This window comes from Labrus mixtus, chromosome 20 (genome assembly GCF_963584025.1).
Source record: "Labrus mixtus chromosome 20, fLabMix1.1, whole genome shotgun sequence".
Classification (NCBI taxonomy): domain Eukaryota; kingdom Metazoa; phylum Chordata; class Actinopteri; order Labriformes; family Labridae; genus Labrus; species Labrus mixtus.
In genome coordinates, this window is record NC_083631.1 from 7,541,455 (window position 1) to 7,558,015 (window position 16,561).

Sequence of the window (16,561 nt, forward strand, 5' to 3'; positions counted from 1 at the left end):
GCAAATTTGTATTTTGGGACTTAATAAAGTACCGGTAATATATTTCTATTTAATAGTCTCCTGAAAAGACAGTTAACCTTTAGGAATTTTGTTGTTGAAATATTTTTGATTTGATAGAATCAGGCTTACAAAACAAACAAACATCTTTTGAATGATATAAAATGCATTTATGAAATAAATCATCTAAAATTACTTACAGGTAACCCCATCACCTTTACAACAAAACCTACGTCACTGTGTGTGTTTCGGAGTCCTCCATCCTGTTACATCTCACCGCCTTCTTATCTCCACCTCTGTTTACCTGTTATGTTGCCATAGTTACTCCCTCCTCAGAATCCCATTGGCCAACCCTAAAGAGGTAGGCTAGCGGCGGACAGGTAAGTAAGTGCGTAGGTGTTAAGAACAAAGAAGTGTTCAGAGAGAGAGAAGGCGCTGACTAGACACAAAACAAACACTTAAGACAGAAAGATAACACACTAGAGAAGTAAATAAATGTGAAAGGATGTTTGAGACTGTTTTAAATGGAACGGTGAGATCAGTAAGGTGACTTTAAGCGAATGCTGGGTGCTAATGCGGAAGCAGACAGTCCAACCGCAGTCTCCTCCCGTGACGTAGGCTCTGGCAGGCTGTTGACGGCCACGTGTCACTGTTGCTATAGTAACGGCCCGGCGAGGACAAAACCCAAACGTTCGGGACTCTCAGCCGTGTCACCTAATTTCTTCAAATCTGCTTTTATCAGAGGTCACCATGGAGACTGGAAAATAAAGAGGAAGTACGGTGACAGGTTTCTCCACCTTTGTGACGTCCAGAAACTGTAAACCCCCCCCCCCAAAAAAAACCGCTTTAAAACTCATTTTTTACACGTGAATACACTGAACTGAACCGCAAAATCATTAAACTGTCTATCATGTAGTAAAATATGTATACTTTTAAAAGCTAAAAACATTCAGTCTGGCTTTTATGTAGGGTTTTATACTTTATTTTTTACAATGTTTTATAATGATTGTTGTATTATTGGTTTATTTTCTTTAACTGATTATCTTTTTTTGTTGAACTTCATTTTTATCACTTTTTTCGTGCTTTTATTTATTTTTTAACTCACTTTTACTGTGATTATTTAAATTATTTATATTTATGTCCATTTATTATTTTTCAATTCCTGATGATTGATTTATATGAAAGGTGCTTTATAGGCTATAAATAAAGCTTGATTGATTGCTAGAAAAAAAACTGAACCAACATTGTACCAGATCTTAGTTTGAAGATTATAAAGGCTTTACTTTTGTAACGCGTTATTCAAATTTTTTGAATGCATGAGTTTATCGACACATGCATTTTAATGTTGACATATTTGCAAAAATCAACCAGCAATCACCTAAACTGATCTTGAATAGCTGCTACAAAACGTCTTGACACTAAACAATACTTTCCTTCAGTTTGACATCATCTCAGAGTCTGTGGTCCGTCTCTAAAGTCTTTACAGTAAAACACAGTAAGTATTTTTTCAAAGATAAGGCTGTTTATTTCCTTAAATTAGGTTACCACCTGTGCTGCTGACTCATAATGAAGTTTTAAAAGGAAACAAACGTCACTGTCCCTTTAGCTACTGTGTGACAGCAGCACTTATGTTTGATTAATGCTATTAAACTGTATTATAATCAACTGATATCATATGATTGTAAAATAACCAGTCCTGAACTGAGATGAGTTGATTTCGTAATACTCACAGACGCTGAAACTAGCTTTGCTCATGCTGAAACATCTTGAATGTTGAAACACAAACACACAGGCATTCAAATTAATTTCCCTTTACTTTAACGAGGGTGATTAACATCTGTAACATCCTTTAAATGGAGTTCATTATAATGTTTCATCATCACAACACTATGACAAAGTTGACAAGACTGAAATGAAAAGTTCATTAATCATTTTAAACTTTATTTTCATGTTATTGTTATTTGTGACTGAATCAAAATAAATAACCGATAACTGATAAATAACCCGTCTGTCAGGTAAATGGAGTTTTAAATACAAAAAATGAACAAACCATCGTGGACTCCACAGGTGATTTAATCCCCTCTAATGTTCAGAAAGTGTTGCACGATGTTAAGATGCAGTGGAAACATAATGCTAAAATGAGTCAGATTATTTAATAACTGTGATTACATCGCTCCCTTTAAATGATAAAGACAGTTCAGTACGGTGAAGGTTTCCAGTTTGTGTCGTTTTTAAGAATATGTGTAAATATTTCCTGACATGATGAGATGCCCTGAGATGCAGATTAAATGAGGTTAGCTTTATAACATGTTCAATCTGCACAGTCATACCTCTGCTCTCTTTTGACTTAAAGTCACTATCTGAAAAATTAATTTATATTTAATATGATTTTTGTGCTATGATATCTGTTTATTTCTGTTTTCTCGACCATTTGAATATTTGTTGCCTTGATGTGTAAAACTTCCTTTTCATACTTTGCATTAATTACAGTCAACGTCAAATGTGGATCTTTATCAATGGATCAGAGAGATGACTGGACGCTCTCGTTTCTCTTTTTTTTATGTCTGCCTCTGAGTCAGCACCACTCAAGTGTGACTGTTTGTTTCCCTCTTTTTTTAAACTGACAGAAGCATTTTACGTTTACTTTTTTTAAATTCATATTTTCATTTCAGTTTGCTTCACTTGTTTTCTGTTCAGGTCAACACCTCGGGAAGACTTTCAGATATGCAAACAGAGAGGAAAAGTGTCGACTGTGCAGAATGCACGAGAGGTAAAAAAAAAAGAGTGAATGTTGCAGAGATGTGCTGTGACATCATTAAAGATACAAACTGTGTTTACGGTTGTTTACCGTTAAAGATGAGGATCAGGTCAGGAACAGACAGCCATAACACAAAGGCAAAGGTCACAATGTTTGCACATCATGATCAGAATCATTATCTCTGGTAGTGACATCTCTTTAATATGAGCTGATAAATACATGAACAACAGCATTTGATGTTTAGTGTCTGACCTGGTGACTACATGGTGTAGTGAGATTCATCCTGTAAGAGGAGGCCTGATTGAAGAAAACAAAAGACCACTGTTTCAAGAGAATATATTTAAATATAAATGTCTCAGATAAAAATATTACAACTGTTTTATAGAAAAAATAATCCTAGTTTCATGACAGCCCCATAAAATACCTTTTTATCTCAGTCTGTAAAAGATTAGGAAATATTTTTTTTGGGTACTTTTCTAACCACAAGTGAGTCATTAAGGCAGTTTCTATGAGTAACTGAAATATTTGAGCTTTGGCTGCAAACACAAACACACAAACCAGACTTTAGAGTAATGTTATATTAATACATTTTGATGTGAAAAAACAGAGACATGCATTGAAAAGGTTTCTTTAATTATTTTATTACAAACATGTAGACAATGAACAAAAAAGAACATTTGTTTTTGAATCATCTGAGAAATTAAAATTATAACAGGAAATGCTAAAACAATATGACAACAGATTTGAATGTTTATTACATCTTCACATTGATTTCCTTATTAAAATGTTGGACATGCTTTAACAAATTTGTGTGTTTTAACAGCCTGTAAATGAAATCGAGCTGCACACAGAAACAAAAATAAAGTGTTTCATGACACGATGAGATCGGATTCAAAAACATGTGGGCAGGAATTTTATTATTCCCCGATAAATACATTTAAACATGCACATACACATCCAGACTTCGACATGAAATAACAGGCTGCAGTCATTATAATGGTATTAAAGTGTGTGTATGCATGTGTGTGTGTGTGTGTGTGTGTGGAAGTGAGACCAGACCCCTGTTCCTGCTGAACTGAGCCAGCCGACGTCACACACTGATTATCAGCACAGCAGGCACAGGAGACCGACCCAGCGGGAGAGGGGGGGGGGGTGGGGGGGGGGGGGGGGCAGACAGAGGTGATTACACACACACACACACACACACACACACACACACACACACACACACACACACCACACACACACACACACACACACACACACACAAATACACACACACACACAAATATACATTTACAGATGGAAGAGTCAGACAAAGTCAAACAAACAGACACGGATGCTGATGCAAAAATCAACAGGTGAGAAAATTATAAATGCAAACACAACATGTACACACACGTCGCCCCTGAGAGACCCCCCCCACACCCAGCAGCCAGAGTTAAAAATGACGACATGAGCCGACACACTGCTCGCCCTACAGGAGCAGCAGCAGCTTTCAGCACTAATGAGACGGCTGACATTTAACAGACACACTGAGGCCGCACTCTTCCAGCTCATTCAACTGATTACCAGTTATTACCAGAAGCTCACAGACGACGAGCCCTGCTCCCATTCTGCCCTCCTGACCACAAACGCATCACCTTTAACACTTTAATATCACAAAACGGAGTCATCAGAGATCTGCACACGCGCTCGACCTCCGATGTATGCTGTCAGCGCAGGAGTGATTCATCTGAGTGTTGGATATCTTAAAATCAGAGAATTCAACAAATGAGAAGCAGACTCTTTTTTTTTTTTGTCGCCTCGTTTCGACAGCTTTCATACATTTAAAGTGCTTTTAATAGTTTTCTCAAATTATTTTCACGAGTCATTCAGTCATGCTGCTACCGCCTCAGGATTATTACCAGTCTAAATGACACTGACGCTATTATATTCATGCATCTAATTCCCAATGATTGGACTAACCTAAAAGCCTGTAGCAGGAAAACGTCAGAGGAGGATAGGTTGACTCCAAAAATAAAAAATAAAAGTACAGCAGTTTTTTATTACCACTCATTTGAGTTAGGATTCATTTTAAAATTAAATCTTTAAAGTCCATGATGGCCCCAGAATTATATCTAAACTTGTGATTTTTTATTGATTAATTTAGTCAACCTTAGTTTGAAGTCCTTCCTCTTTTTTCAATTTTCCTTCTTGTTCTTTTCATTCATTTATGTCTATTTTATTTTTTAGGTTTTACGTGTTTTGTGAAGAATCTTGTTCAACCTTTTCATAACGTGGTTATCAAGGTTTGATCAACTTCTTTTTTAACGAGCTTACACTCCAAAAACTCAAACCTGAGAAAGAGTACTTGTCTAATTTCTTGCCAAAATATCTCATAGCACTGAATATCAGACACATTCACCAGACAAGTCTCAATGGAAATCTTATTTCAAGATATAAAAAATACGTCCTACATTTATCTTATAATAAGTGAAATAAATCTACCGATGGGGGTAAGCAAGCTTTTCTTGTTGGGTGTCTTATCATGAGATATAAAAAAAAGTAAAAAGGGTGGATGTCACTTCCTGTGTTTGCCGTCGTTCTTGCAGTCGTTTTATTAAATTATAGTCTGTCAAAGTTCCCAGATTGATATTAAGTGAAATACATGTTGTGCCACCTTCACTACATAATCTACAAGTTAGACCGGACCTTTCTTGATAAGTGTTGAGCAAAATGAACTTTATTATTTGTACACTTATTTAAGCAGTCGTGAAAAAATGATCACACACTTTGACAGAAATGCCTGAAAAATATCCACATGCCCCCCCCCCCCCCCCCCCCAAGAACGATCAAAGCACGGATGATTGTAGTCTAAAGACGAAGCAGAAGAACGTAATGAGAAGGATTTTACAAAGTGTTTGGATGGATTGATTGATGTCAGTCTACAGGTGGATGGAGGCACACCTTATGTCTACAGACGTTCATGTTTGTTGTCTTTGGAGGATATAAAACCTCTTTTTATTGGGACGCTCTTTGCAGTGGATGCTGTTGGATTCGTCTCATATTTGGTGTTGGTGTTGATAGTCGGGTTTTGATCCTGTGCAGCCCCTCCCTGACCTTTCCTCCCCCACTCCCCGCCCTGCAGGCTGCAGCCCTGTGGCGGCAGAACTTAACCACTGTGAACATGACCAACACTCACTGCTCACATGTGGGTTAAGTCCTGCCGCCACACTGCCAGGTGTTGGAGCAGTATCTGTTGGTGACAGAGCAGGGTGTGTTTGTGTGCGGCTATGCAAATCAGAAAAAAACCTGGGTGTGGCCGTGTGTGAGTTAACAGACGAGAGAGTGTGTGTGTGTGTGTGTCAGCGAGGAGGACGCCGCTTTCCTCATGTCAGCCATTGGAAATCCCTGGCAATGTGATTCAGTCCTGTAGTCTCAAAAAATCACTCCGCCAGGAATTCCCCTGGCCGACAGAGACAACAAGACAGACAAACCAAATAATGAGCAAATCTCCAGCGTGGTGCCGTCCTGTCGTTGAGTGATCACCTCAGTCTGTACCTCTGTGAGAAAGCATCACACACTCAGCCCCGTGTGTGTGTGTGTGTGTGTGTGTGTGTGTGTGTGTGTGTGTGTGTGTGTGTGTGTGTGTGTGTGTGTGTGTGTGTGTGCGCCTGCTTCTCCCAGACTTCCCGTGGCCTCTTATAAAAATAGCTTTTCAAAGACAGAAAGGAGAATTAGGTTAGGAGGAAGTGGCCAGTCAAGTGGCACTCCCTTTAAAGACGTTTGCCCCGCTCTCTTCTACCTCTGCCCCTTTATCAGAGAGAGTGTGTGTGCATGTGTGTGTGTGTGCATGAGTGTGTGTTCGGCGGCCAAAGAGCTCTGAGCCATGTTTTCTTTGCTGCTAAATTACAGCAGCGTAATCTCTACAGAATTTGTCAGGAATTTTCTTCTTGTGTAAAGATACAGATACTGTATTTGTTATTGCTTCTCATTACTGTCCATCAAATGAAATCTGATAACACACACACACACACACACACACACACACCTCCGGAGCTAAACCTCTGACGGTGAATTCCTGTTTGTGTGATTTGACTTGTCTGGACAGGAGATATTTTAATAATTTAACCTGAGCTCTAGATCCACACTGAATCCTACTTTGCCGTTCTCCTCCAGTCTCTTTGTTTTTTTTCAGCAGCCTTAATGAGATCTGAGTCAGTGGGACACTTTTGGGGAACTCCTGACTCTAAATAAGTCTCAGCCGGCGCTCTGTCATCCCAAAACCTGCTGAAGCGCTCAGCCGGGGACACGGTGAACTCCCCGTATCATTGTTGTCTGCTACAGTCAGGTCTGAGAGTTTGTAGACGGACATACCCAACAGAGAAACAGACCTACTTCTGATCTCGCTCTAACAACAAAAAAGAAGCAACTTATATTCTAGTGCAACAGCAGCAAACCTAAGACAGATTTAAAACTATGGAAGCCCTAAGCAGACAAACTCAATACATTTTTACTTAACTCTGTTTTCCAGTGATAACATGTCAAATTTGGTTGTTTTCTCCAGATCTCCACTTATTATTCTTGTTATCTCTGGATAACATCGCAGCTTTCCTGGGGAAAACGACCTCTCAAGATGTTGAGAAAAGGTCTGAAATTCAATCGTTATCTTTGGGAAAACCAGCGATGTTTAATAGTTGACATTTTGAGAAAACAACTGACATGTACTCGTTATCATGGGAAAACTCAGTTAACTTAAATGTACTGATGCATGTCCACTTGAGGCTTCTGTAGAAAATTGTGTTTCATGTGCAGACGCGTTTTTTTAATGTCTAACAGGCTGACGATCTTTTGGTTTGAGGTCCAATTAACCAATAATACCACATTTTAACCGCTTCAAACACGGCGTGATTTTTGTGCTTTCCTGTTAGCTCTCTCTGTATTCTTAGAAATTATCTCTCTTTACACGACATCACGACATGAGAAGCATTTTTCTGGCTCTAGACAGGATTAGTGGGATTTTAATTCCAGGCTATCAGCGGTACTTTTTGTCTCTCGCTTCACTGAAAACTCAAATATATAAATACATTTAACACTTTGCACTTTCAGTGTTAGATTTGATTTGCAGTTCAGTCTAAACGGTCCTGATAATGCGTGCTATCTGAATAAAACAGGTCGTTTTAAGGCTCCAGCGCTCATCAAAGATGCCGTGCTAACTCCTCTTTAACTCCTCTCCTCCATCAACCTAAAACTCTCATCATCCCGCCGTCCTTTCATCTGCCAGTGGCTCGTCTCTGTGTGTTATTTTCTCTGCCTTTTCATCTTTTCCATCGGTTTCTCTCCTTCCCCTTCGCGTCCCCCCTTTCTGTCGAACCCGCAACCATTAATGTCTATGAGCTCATTCCTTCCCTCTCCCTGTAATGACAGCATTCTGGTTGACGCACGCCATCCAACACCTCACCTCAAACGCTCGCAGAGAGGAGCGCAACATGGCTCACTTTTTGGCCTGTCAAGATTTTTTTTAAGTCCTACAGTGGAGCCACCAGGCTATCCTGCTGCTATGCTCTGCTCAAATTGGATGTTTATTATGGTGGGGAATAATCATAAGGTTGTGACATGTGGGCTTGCTACTTATCGGCAGCTCATAATTGTGCCAACGTGTTGCATCCTGACGGAGGCGTAGAAAAGGAAAATGAGTATCACTCAGTTACCAATCACCAATCAAAACGTTTTCAGCGAGTGTTTTCACGGCTTGTGGCCCCTGCTGAGGGTGCTTTGATGGTTTAAGAGAGCAAACTTAGTTTATATTGTGCACACGACGTATGGAGGTCCAAGTGCAGACGTGGCCTCCGGCTGTTTTTTTCTCAAACTGTTTCTCCCCTTTAGACAGAGTTCAGGACTGACATTGACGTTTTCACAAGGGCACACAGTTAAGTGGAAAAGCCTCTGTTGAGACAGCTGGATCTCAACCTCTTGTTGTTTTAACACATATCTTCTCCCTCCATATGCCCCCTGTGTGCAACACACACACACACACACACACACACACACACACACACACACACACACACACACACACACACACACACACACACACACACACACACACACACACACACACGAAGTGCTCATAAAGGCAGAGACTTATGTCCCCCCCAGCGTTTAATATGCCTACTTTCAATAAACAAACACGTTCATGTCGGCGGGCTGCCGGGTAAACGTGGCATGTGCATCAGCTGGGTTCTCACCCTGTCTCATAAAGCGGGAAGAGTGCAAATACATCGCAGTGTGACATCATTCACACCTGCAGGCTGTGAACGCTTCACACAGCAAACAGGGAGCGGGGACGCCTGCAGGCTATAGCTGCATGCTGCCATTGGATATATTAAAAAAATAATGATTTATATAAGTGATGTAAAGTTTTTGCATCTTTCCATTGCCAGTCTAATAGTTGGAAACACTAGAGCACAAAAACGTCTGATTTCCCTTCTGGAAGTGCAAATATGAAAAATGTGCTTTCCATAATTGCGGCTGTACACAGTATGCCTCTCAAACACGCTTAATCCTCTAAGTGCAGACTGTCTCACGAGAGAGAAAAGAGTAAATGCAGGAAAGTCACGGCAGATCACCTCAGTCCCAACTGGTGCAGAAATGAGCGTGGCGAGTTAAGACGTCTGACACTGCAGGAAATGCAAAAAACAGGTCATGTGAGTGCATCCAGTCTGTGATCATATAAGTTAAAAACCTCAACAGCGAAGCAGCAGAACTACCTAACCTTGCCTCTGGAATCTGGAGAACGGATGTAAAAATGTAAAAAAAAAAGACAAACCCACACACCTAACGTAGCCCACCACACCCGGCCTCCACGGCTCGCAGACAGCGTGTGGGTCTGGGTATGTGTGAGCCTGTGAGTAAGATATGTATTTGTTTCATGTTTCGTGCGAGCGTGTGATTATCGCAGAGGGCCGTGACATTCAGTGACATTCAAACAAGGACTTGCGCTCTACTATGGGCCTCCTCTGTCGCCGTTTTTTTTTTTTTTTTTTCTCTGAATCAAAGGGGGAATACTCATTGGGTTAGCCTGGAATCAATGGAACGACATTAGACTGAGAATTTAAAAAAAGTGTTTCCAAGTCCTCTTTAGAAAACAAAAAAAAAAGAGAAAAGTTTCATCGGACTGCGAGCGGTGAAGAGCCCAGCCCAGAAGGCCGCGGGCCCGCTCCCTGCAGCCCCAGTGCGTGTAACCCTATCCTCAGGCTGAGTCTCTGCCAAACACCCTCACCGCCACCAGCCCTGTACTTAGTGTACAGCCGCCCTGCTGCCTCATAACCCACACATGCACAAATGGACGCACACATACACACTTTTTATTCCACTACGCCACGGTTTCCTGAGCCCGGGCCCATTCCATACAGATGGCTGCCGTGCACACACCCACCCCAAAACCCAACGCCGGAGTCTTTCTCCCTCCTTTTTATTCAACCCCCTCTTCCATCATTCATCCATCCGTCCCTCCCTGGAAAACTTAGGATTCCTCACTGAATAAAAAAACACCTCCCTCCTCTCCCTCATGTCTTCTGGTGTAGAGGTTATCTAAAGTCAGAGTCGGTTAAGCGGAGCAACAAACCCTCCTCCTTATTTGGGCTAAATTAATTCCCTCTTATCTTGTCTTTCTCTCCGCTTTAGCCTACGTCAGCTCTGTTTCCACTGTGCCCGACACTCCCAAAGGGGAACCAGGACAGGACGACACACACACAGCTGGTCCTGAGCTGCAGCAGAATCTGGGTTTAGCTACAGTAGCCTGCTGGATTCCCTTTCCTTTCATGGAGGTTTGGGAGCTCGCAGACTTACAGGGCCTCTGAACAATGAGAGGAATGTTTGAGCGGCTCCGGCCTCGCTTCACCACTACTATTACGGCTTCTTTTCTGTAACTTTTTTATGACCTCTGTTCCCCCGGTGTGTGCAGCAACAACAACAGGCAGACTGATAGACGTGTAGACAGACATGAAGACACACATGAAAGGATGACGTTTGACTGTACGCAGACACTTCAAAGGAAGACAAGACAAACAGGTAGAGGCAAACAAATGATGCAGCAGGCGGGTGGAGATATGATCCCCAAAAATCAAACATACACACACACAGACAAGCGGACAGAATTCAACCATCCAATTCAGAGGGAACTATTTACGTCTGACCTTTGTAATGGAGCCGGTCCACAGCGGCGGACCTCAGATCAGATCAGGACAATAATCCAGTGCCAATATTACAGCACGTCTGAACAGCAGGCGCACTTTACATTCTCTGTGAGTGAGTGTGTGTGTGTGTGTGTGTGTGTGTGTGTGTGTGTGTGTGTGTGTGTGTGTGTGTGTGTGTGTGTGTGTGTGTGTGTCGATCAACAGGTTACAGGAAAGGCTGTGGAGAGAGTGTGAAGTGCCTCTCTGTGGACGACAGGAGGTTCAAGAAAAGAAAAGAAAAAAGAAGCGTACAGTCATAAAGTCATAAAACAGTAAAAAGGAAACTAACAACTTCTGAGTCGAGGCCGACGGGATGCTGCACCTACCTGAGAAAACAGATTTTTTACTCCTTTTTCTGTCTCAGTCCTTTTTCCTCATACTCTCCAGAGTGCCACACTTTGAGTTGAACTTCACAGTTGTCTTCCTCTCTCTCTCTCTCTCCTTTCTGTGTCTGTCTCTCCAACTCTTCGTCTCTCTCTCTCTCTCATGGGTCTGTTTCTCCTTCCTCCGTGCAGACGGCAGTGAGTGTGTCTGGGAGCCAGACAGGGTGAGAGTAAGAGTGGGCGGGTCCAGCACCGAGCTGGGGATTCCTTTATGACGATGTCAGGGGAGAGGAGCCCTCCCTCTTCTCTCCCTCCCTCCCTCCCTCCCTCTCCTCCCTCCCTGTGCGAGGCCGAGCGAGGCTGCTGCTCGAACACAGGAAAGGGGGCAGGGAGATAATTGGCCGCACAGCTGCTAATAAATGAGGAGAGGCCGTTTGAGTCAACAGCAGGAAGAGGAGCGAGCTGAATGTTCAAACATGCTGAGCGTGTTATTATCACTTTGTTGTGTGTTGAAAAAGTTGCCAAAAGTTGAAGATTTTTAAATCATCCATCCCAGCAAACAGTGATATTTTCTAGACAACAGAATTACATTTGAATCCTAAAGACACTGGTATTTTACAACTTATACAAATATCAATTGTTTAGATGTCAGAAAATGATTTTAGAGATGTAAACTACCGTTGAGATGTTTGCTATTTTGGATAAATCCAAGAATGCACACATGTACAGAAGCCCTGAGAGGACATACATTTCTGTAGTTTCTTTAAGATCTCGTCCAATGTGTCTCATTGTCTTGGGATATCAATGCTGGTTATCCCGGGATAACGACTTCATTTCATAAGAGCTCCAGAAAATGGCTGACATGACCCCGTTATGACGAGAGACAGAGTTAAATCAAATGTGATGCATGTCAGCTCAGGGCTTCCGTACATTTATGAATCCCCTGTGGATGAATTTATTTACAGTATAATCCCAGTCGGGATACTTTAGTATACTTTAGTCGCATTTTCAGATTTCTGTTACTCTCTTGGATATCCTATTCATTTTCCTGAGAGCGTTTAACTTCTACACACCACATTTTAGCACACATATCTTTACTTTATTCTCCTTACATTTTCAAAACAGGTGTTTACTTTGGTATTGAGGCATTTGAGGGAAATAATCCTTTATTTAATCCTGCTTTATTGAGCATTCCAGACATCAGTATCCCATTTGACTTTAATGAATGGGAGAAAAATGATCAGCAGATTGGAGGAAAGTTATCCCTCTGTTTCGGTTTATTGTGGTTTTTAAAGGTTTATTTCTGGGCTTGTTATTTCTTTATTTAGAGACAGGACAGTGGAGAATCCCCACCAACCACCAGGCGCCCCCAGTTTATCATGTTTTTAATCGATCTGAAGTTTGACTGATTTTACTTTGTCTTACAAATATGCTGTGAGGTTTAGTTTGCTCAGAAACACGTGTTAAATATATCCTTTAGAGGATTTTTGTTTTTAGGGACGAGTACATTTCAAAGTCTCAACTTTTTAAGGTTTCCTTCGGTAAAGAAGTTAAACTCTTCATTCGATGCACTGGTATCTAAAATGTTCCTTTGCCTCCTCTGTAAGATAAGAGACGACTTGAGTTTGTGTTGCAAAGAAAACACTTTTTAGTAAAAAGAACAATCCACTAAGAACACATGTAACCTCCGTCAAAAAGAAAGTAATATTGAGAGGGCTGTCCTTTTTCTGTAAATATGACTTGAAGAAGTAATTAAGAGATTTAATATGTTACAAAACAAAAGCTTTGGACCTTTGTTTTGAATCCAAATGTGCCTGCAGCCATTAGAAGCTGACAATTTTTACACAATATTCATCCAACAAACAAACTTACTGTAGTCATAATGGTCACTTCTGAATGTTTCTGCTCATGTCGGTGTGAAGTTGTCCTGCCTCTTGTTTTGGCAGATGCCTCTAGCTGCTCTTTCTTTGCTCAGAGAGGGACTTGAAGTGGGCCGGGAGTGCAGTGTTATGGTAACCTGAAGGAGAACACACAAAGCACATCAGCTGGTTTTTCCGGTTCATTTCACGCTGGATGTCTGTTTTGGATATGGAAATCATTTTAAGAGAGAGAGAGAGAGAGAGAGTGTGTCAGCGTGTGGATGTGAGTACGCTGCAGTTATCATGTCGACATTATTGCACCTGTCAATGCAACAGAAAGTCTGCCCCCCCCCCCCCCGCCGGCCCCCGTATCATAATGACACAAGTATAGAGGAGTAGAGTAGAAGGACATTTTTAAAATTCATGGAGCAATTTTTAAAACGTCCATAGCGTGCTAGGGGTGTTTGTGTCCAGGCCCGGTTTGATCTGCACCTGTCCAGCATAGGGCCCCCTCACTCACACACACACACACACACACACACACACACACACAAAACCCCTAAACAGAGATAGTAACACAAGCTTCATAGCGGGGCCATTAGAGGCTTTATGACTTCCCCTTCTTCCCCTGAAGCCTCTGGATGAGTGTGTGAGTGTGTGTGTGTGTGTGTGTGCGCATGCGTGTGTGTGTGTGTGAGCGGCAGAGTCCTGCACAGACAACCTCGCCCCTGTGAGAACGTGGACGTCACACATTCCACACACTCACACACACATACACAAACACACACACACACTGGGGCGTCTCTTAGCAACATATACACCCAAGCTTAGTGTAATGACTCTGCCAGTAAGACTGCAACACGTCGTATATCTTAAGATGGGATAATGTTTTGTTTATGGACCTCAGTTTCTATGCTGTCCTCAAAGGGGATTTACAACTTTGCATCACAGCCAGAGACGAGGGGGACGTAATGAATAGCTGCACTTTTCTGTTTGTTTGTTAGCTATGATTACTTGTGGTATGACTTCACTTATGATAGAGTGGAAACAAGCTCTTCTTTTTCCCCCCACTCTGTCTTCTTGGCCTTACCACCCTTTATGTGTGTGAGTGTGTATAACTGTAACACCGCATGAGGGCTGTTTGTCATGTAAACGCTCTCCAGCCGAGACTCAGTCGACCTGAATATTTCTTACTGTGTCCTATTTGTTACACGCTCGTCTGACAGAAAAAAATCCGTCTCCTCTCTGTGGTCTGAACCTCAACGCACGCTCTGCACACTCCCCTCTCAATTTTGCGTTGCTCAGATGACAATTAGTATAACCACATCGAACACCAGAAGTGTAGTAACTGAGCTGCTCATCATCAAAAGACCGATACTGGTCCCTTCAGCCTGGGTGAAACATGAGCACAGTAAACGTGGTATGAAACTCTAAAGAGGAGGCCAGGTCGATGTATTTGTTACAAATGTTGATGCACAGAGTTCTGCAGCCTCGTTGGTAATTACCGAAAACACTTGAAGCAGTCATGGAAATTCAGTCGCTTCTCAGTAATCACATTTTTTTGGTGAAATGTGATCTTTCACTTCCTACATTTCGAGATGTTATAATTCAGTCAAATGAAGGACTCATGATTGGTCTGTGTGCAAATATATATATATATATATATATATATTCTATTATTTAATATCATAATTGGTCTAATTATTTACAAACAACAAAATATGACTTCAGTTATTATTTAAAGCCTTAAAAATTCAATATGTTCAAATTTTTACACTAAAATATCTAAATTAGAAAACTTCTCTAAACCTATGTTTTATATTTTTTGTTGGGTACTTGGGTACATTTATCAAAAGCCAGAGAAATCCTTCATTTTGTAGTTGTAACAGGATGTGACTTGCCGTTGCAGCTGCCATGACATGTTTATCGTTGCCGTGGAAACACCAGATGTCACATTGAAGACTGCCACATCCCCATCCCCAGCTCCTGCAGCCACATGTCCGATGTGTCCTTGGGCAAGACACTTAACCTCCGAGTTGCTCCCGCTGCTTCATCGGGCGGCGTGTGAATGTGTGTGAACAGAATATTTAATGCTGATTGACACTTTCCATAACAGCCTCTACCATCAGAGTGTGAATGTGTAGGTGTGACCTGCGGTGAGTCATCAGAAGACTATAGAAAAAAAAGGTAAACAAGGTCAAGAAAGCCAGAACGACAGAAGAAATAAAACGATAAATGAAAAGGCAAATTGACCTCCACTTTTTTTCTTACAGAAGCGTCCGATAAGAGCCTGCTGGTTCACAACCAACCCGTCACTGAGTTCATTCTTCTTCTTCACCTGCGGCCGCTCTCTGTTCTTTATCTGTCTGTTCTTTATGGTTCTGTGGAAAATGTAACAACACATACACATGGCTGTAAAGGTTCCTGCTGTGTGTGTGTGTGTGTGTGTGTGTGTGTGTGTGTGTGTGTGTGTGTGTGTGTGTGTGTGTGTGTGTGTGTGCATTAAAACTGATAAGTTCAGTTTTTAAGAGATAACAGGCGACAGTGGAGGTGTATCCATGGCATGGTGTGTGTATGTGTGTTTGCATTTGTGTGAATATATGATTTTGGGTACACTTTGTGTGTGAGAGTCTTGCGGGCAGCCTTGACCTACAAAGTCAGATCAGCAGCTCCTGTGGGCGAATCTGTGGAGTCATGGAGGAGTTGTGTGTCATCTTTGGTTTATAGTTCATGAGAAATATGCTCCATATAATGAGAGGTCAGAGCACTGACCTATATGTGTCTGTTCAAACAGGGTTCTCTTGAATGGGTTACATGATGATTTTGAATGTTTAAATTCATATGTAGGTCCAGAAATGTGTCTTTCTGTAATGGTAGTGTATGCATACAGTGTGTGTGTGTGTGTGTGTGTGTGTGTGTGTGTGTGTGTGTGTGAATGTGCAGATTTGTGTGCGTCAGTTGGTCACACGGGACATTCAGCTGAGTGACCATCTTAGACGGTGAGTCAGACGACAGTAACAGACTGTAATCCAAACCGCAGGGAGTAAAAAAAAACAAAAAAAAAACTCCATTTAGTTGTCATGGTGATTTAGATCATAATTATGCAACAAGCCGTGGAAAATGGTTTTAGAGAGAGAATGAAAGAAATGCAGAAGAGAGAGAGAGAGAGAGAGCTTGTGTCAGTGCCAGCTGATCTGTGAGGTGTCAGTGTTGATCGTATTGAATCAGACATGCTGACTGTGAAAACACGTTCCTCTTCACAGCATCAGTTTCTGAAGGACTTTTCAAGGAGAGTGGCACATGCATATCTTATTTTTCAAGGCTACAGTCCAGAGATAGTTAATACTGTACAATCCAGTTTACTGTTTTTAAATGTTTGCATCCTTTATTAATCCCCGAGAGGCA

At 41.6% G+C, this 16,561-nt stretch overlaps 1 long non-coding RNA gene across 1 annotated transcript; it reads right to left on the reverse strand.

Annotated features, from left to right (window-relative positions):
* Positions 1-3,376: 3,376 nt before the first annotated feature.
* On the reverse strand, positions 3,377-11,534 carry LOC132954530 (uncharacterized). The gene is made up of 2 exons (XR_009665777.1): positions 11,301-11,534; positions 3,377-11,178 (listed from the first exon to the last, which is right to left on the reverse strand). It is a non-coding gene; the product is annotated as an uncharacterized LOC132954530 (long non-coding RNA).
* Positions 11,535-16,561: the final 5,027 nt, after the last annotated feature.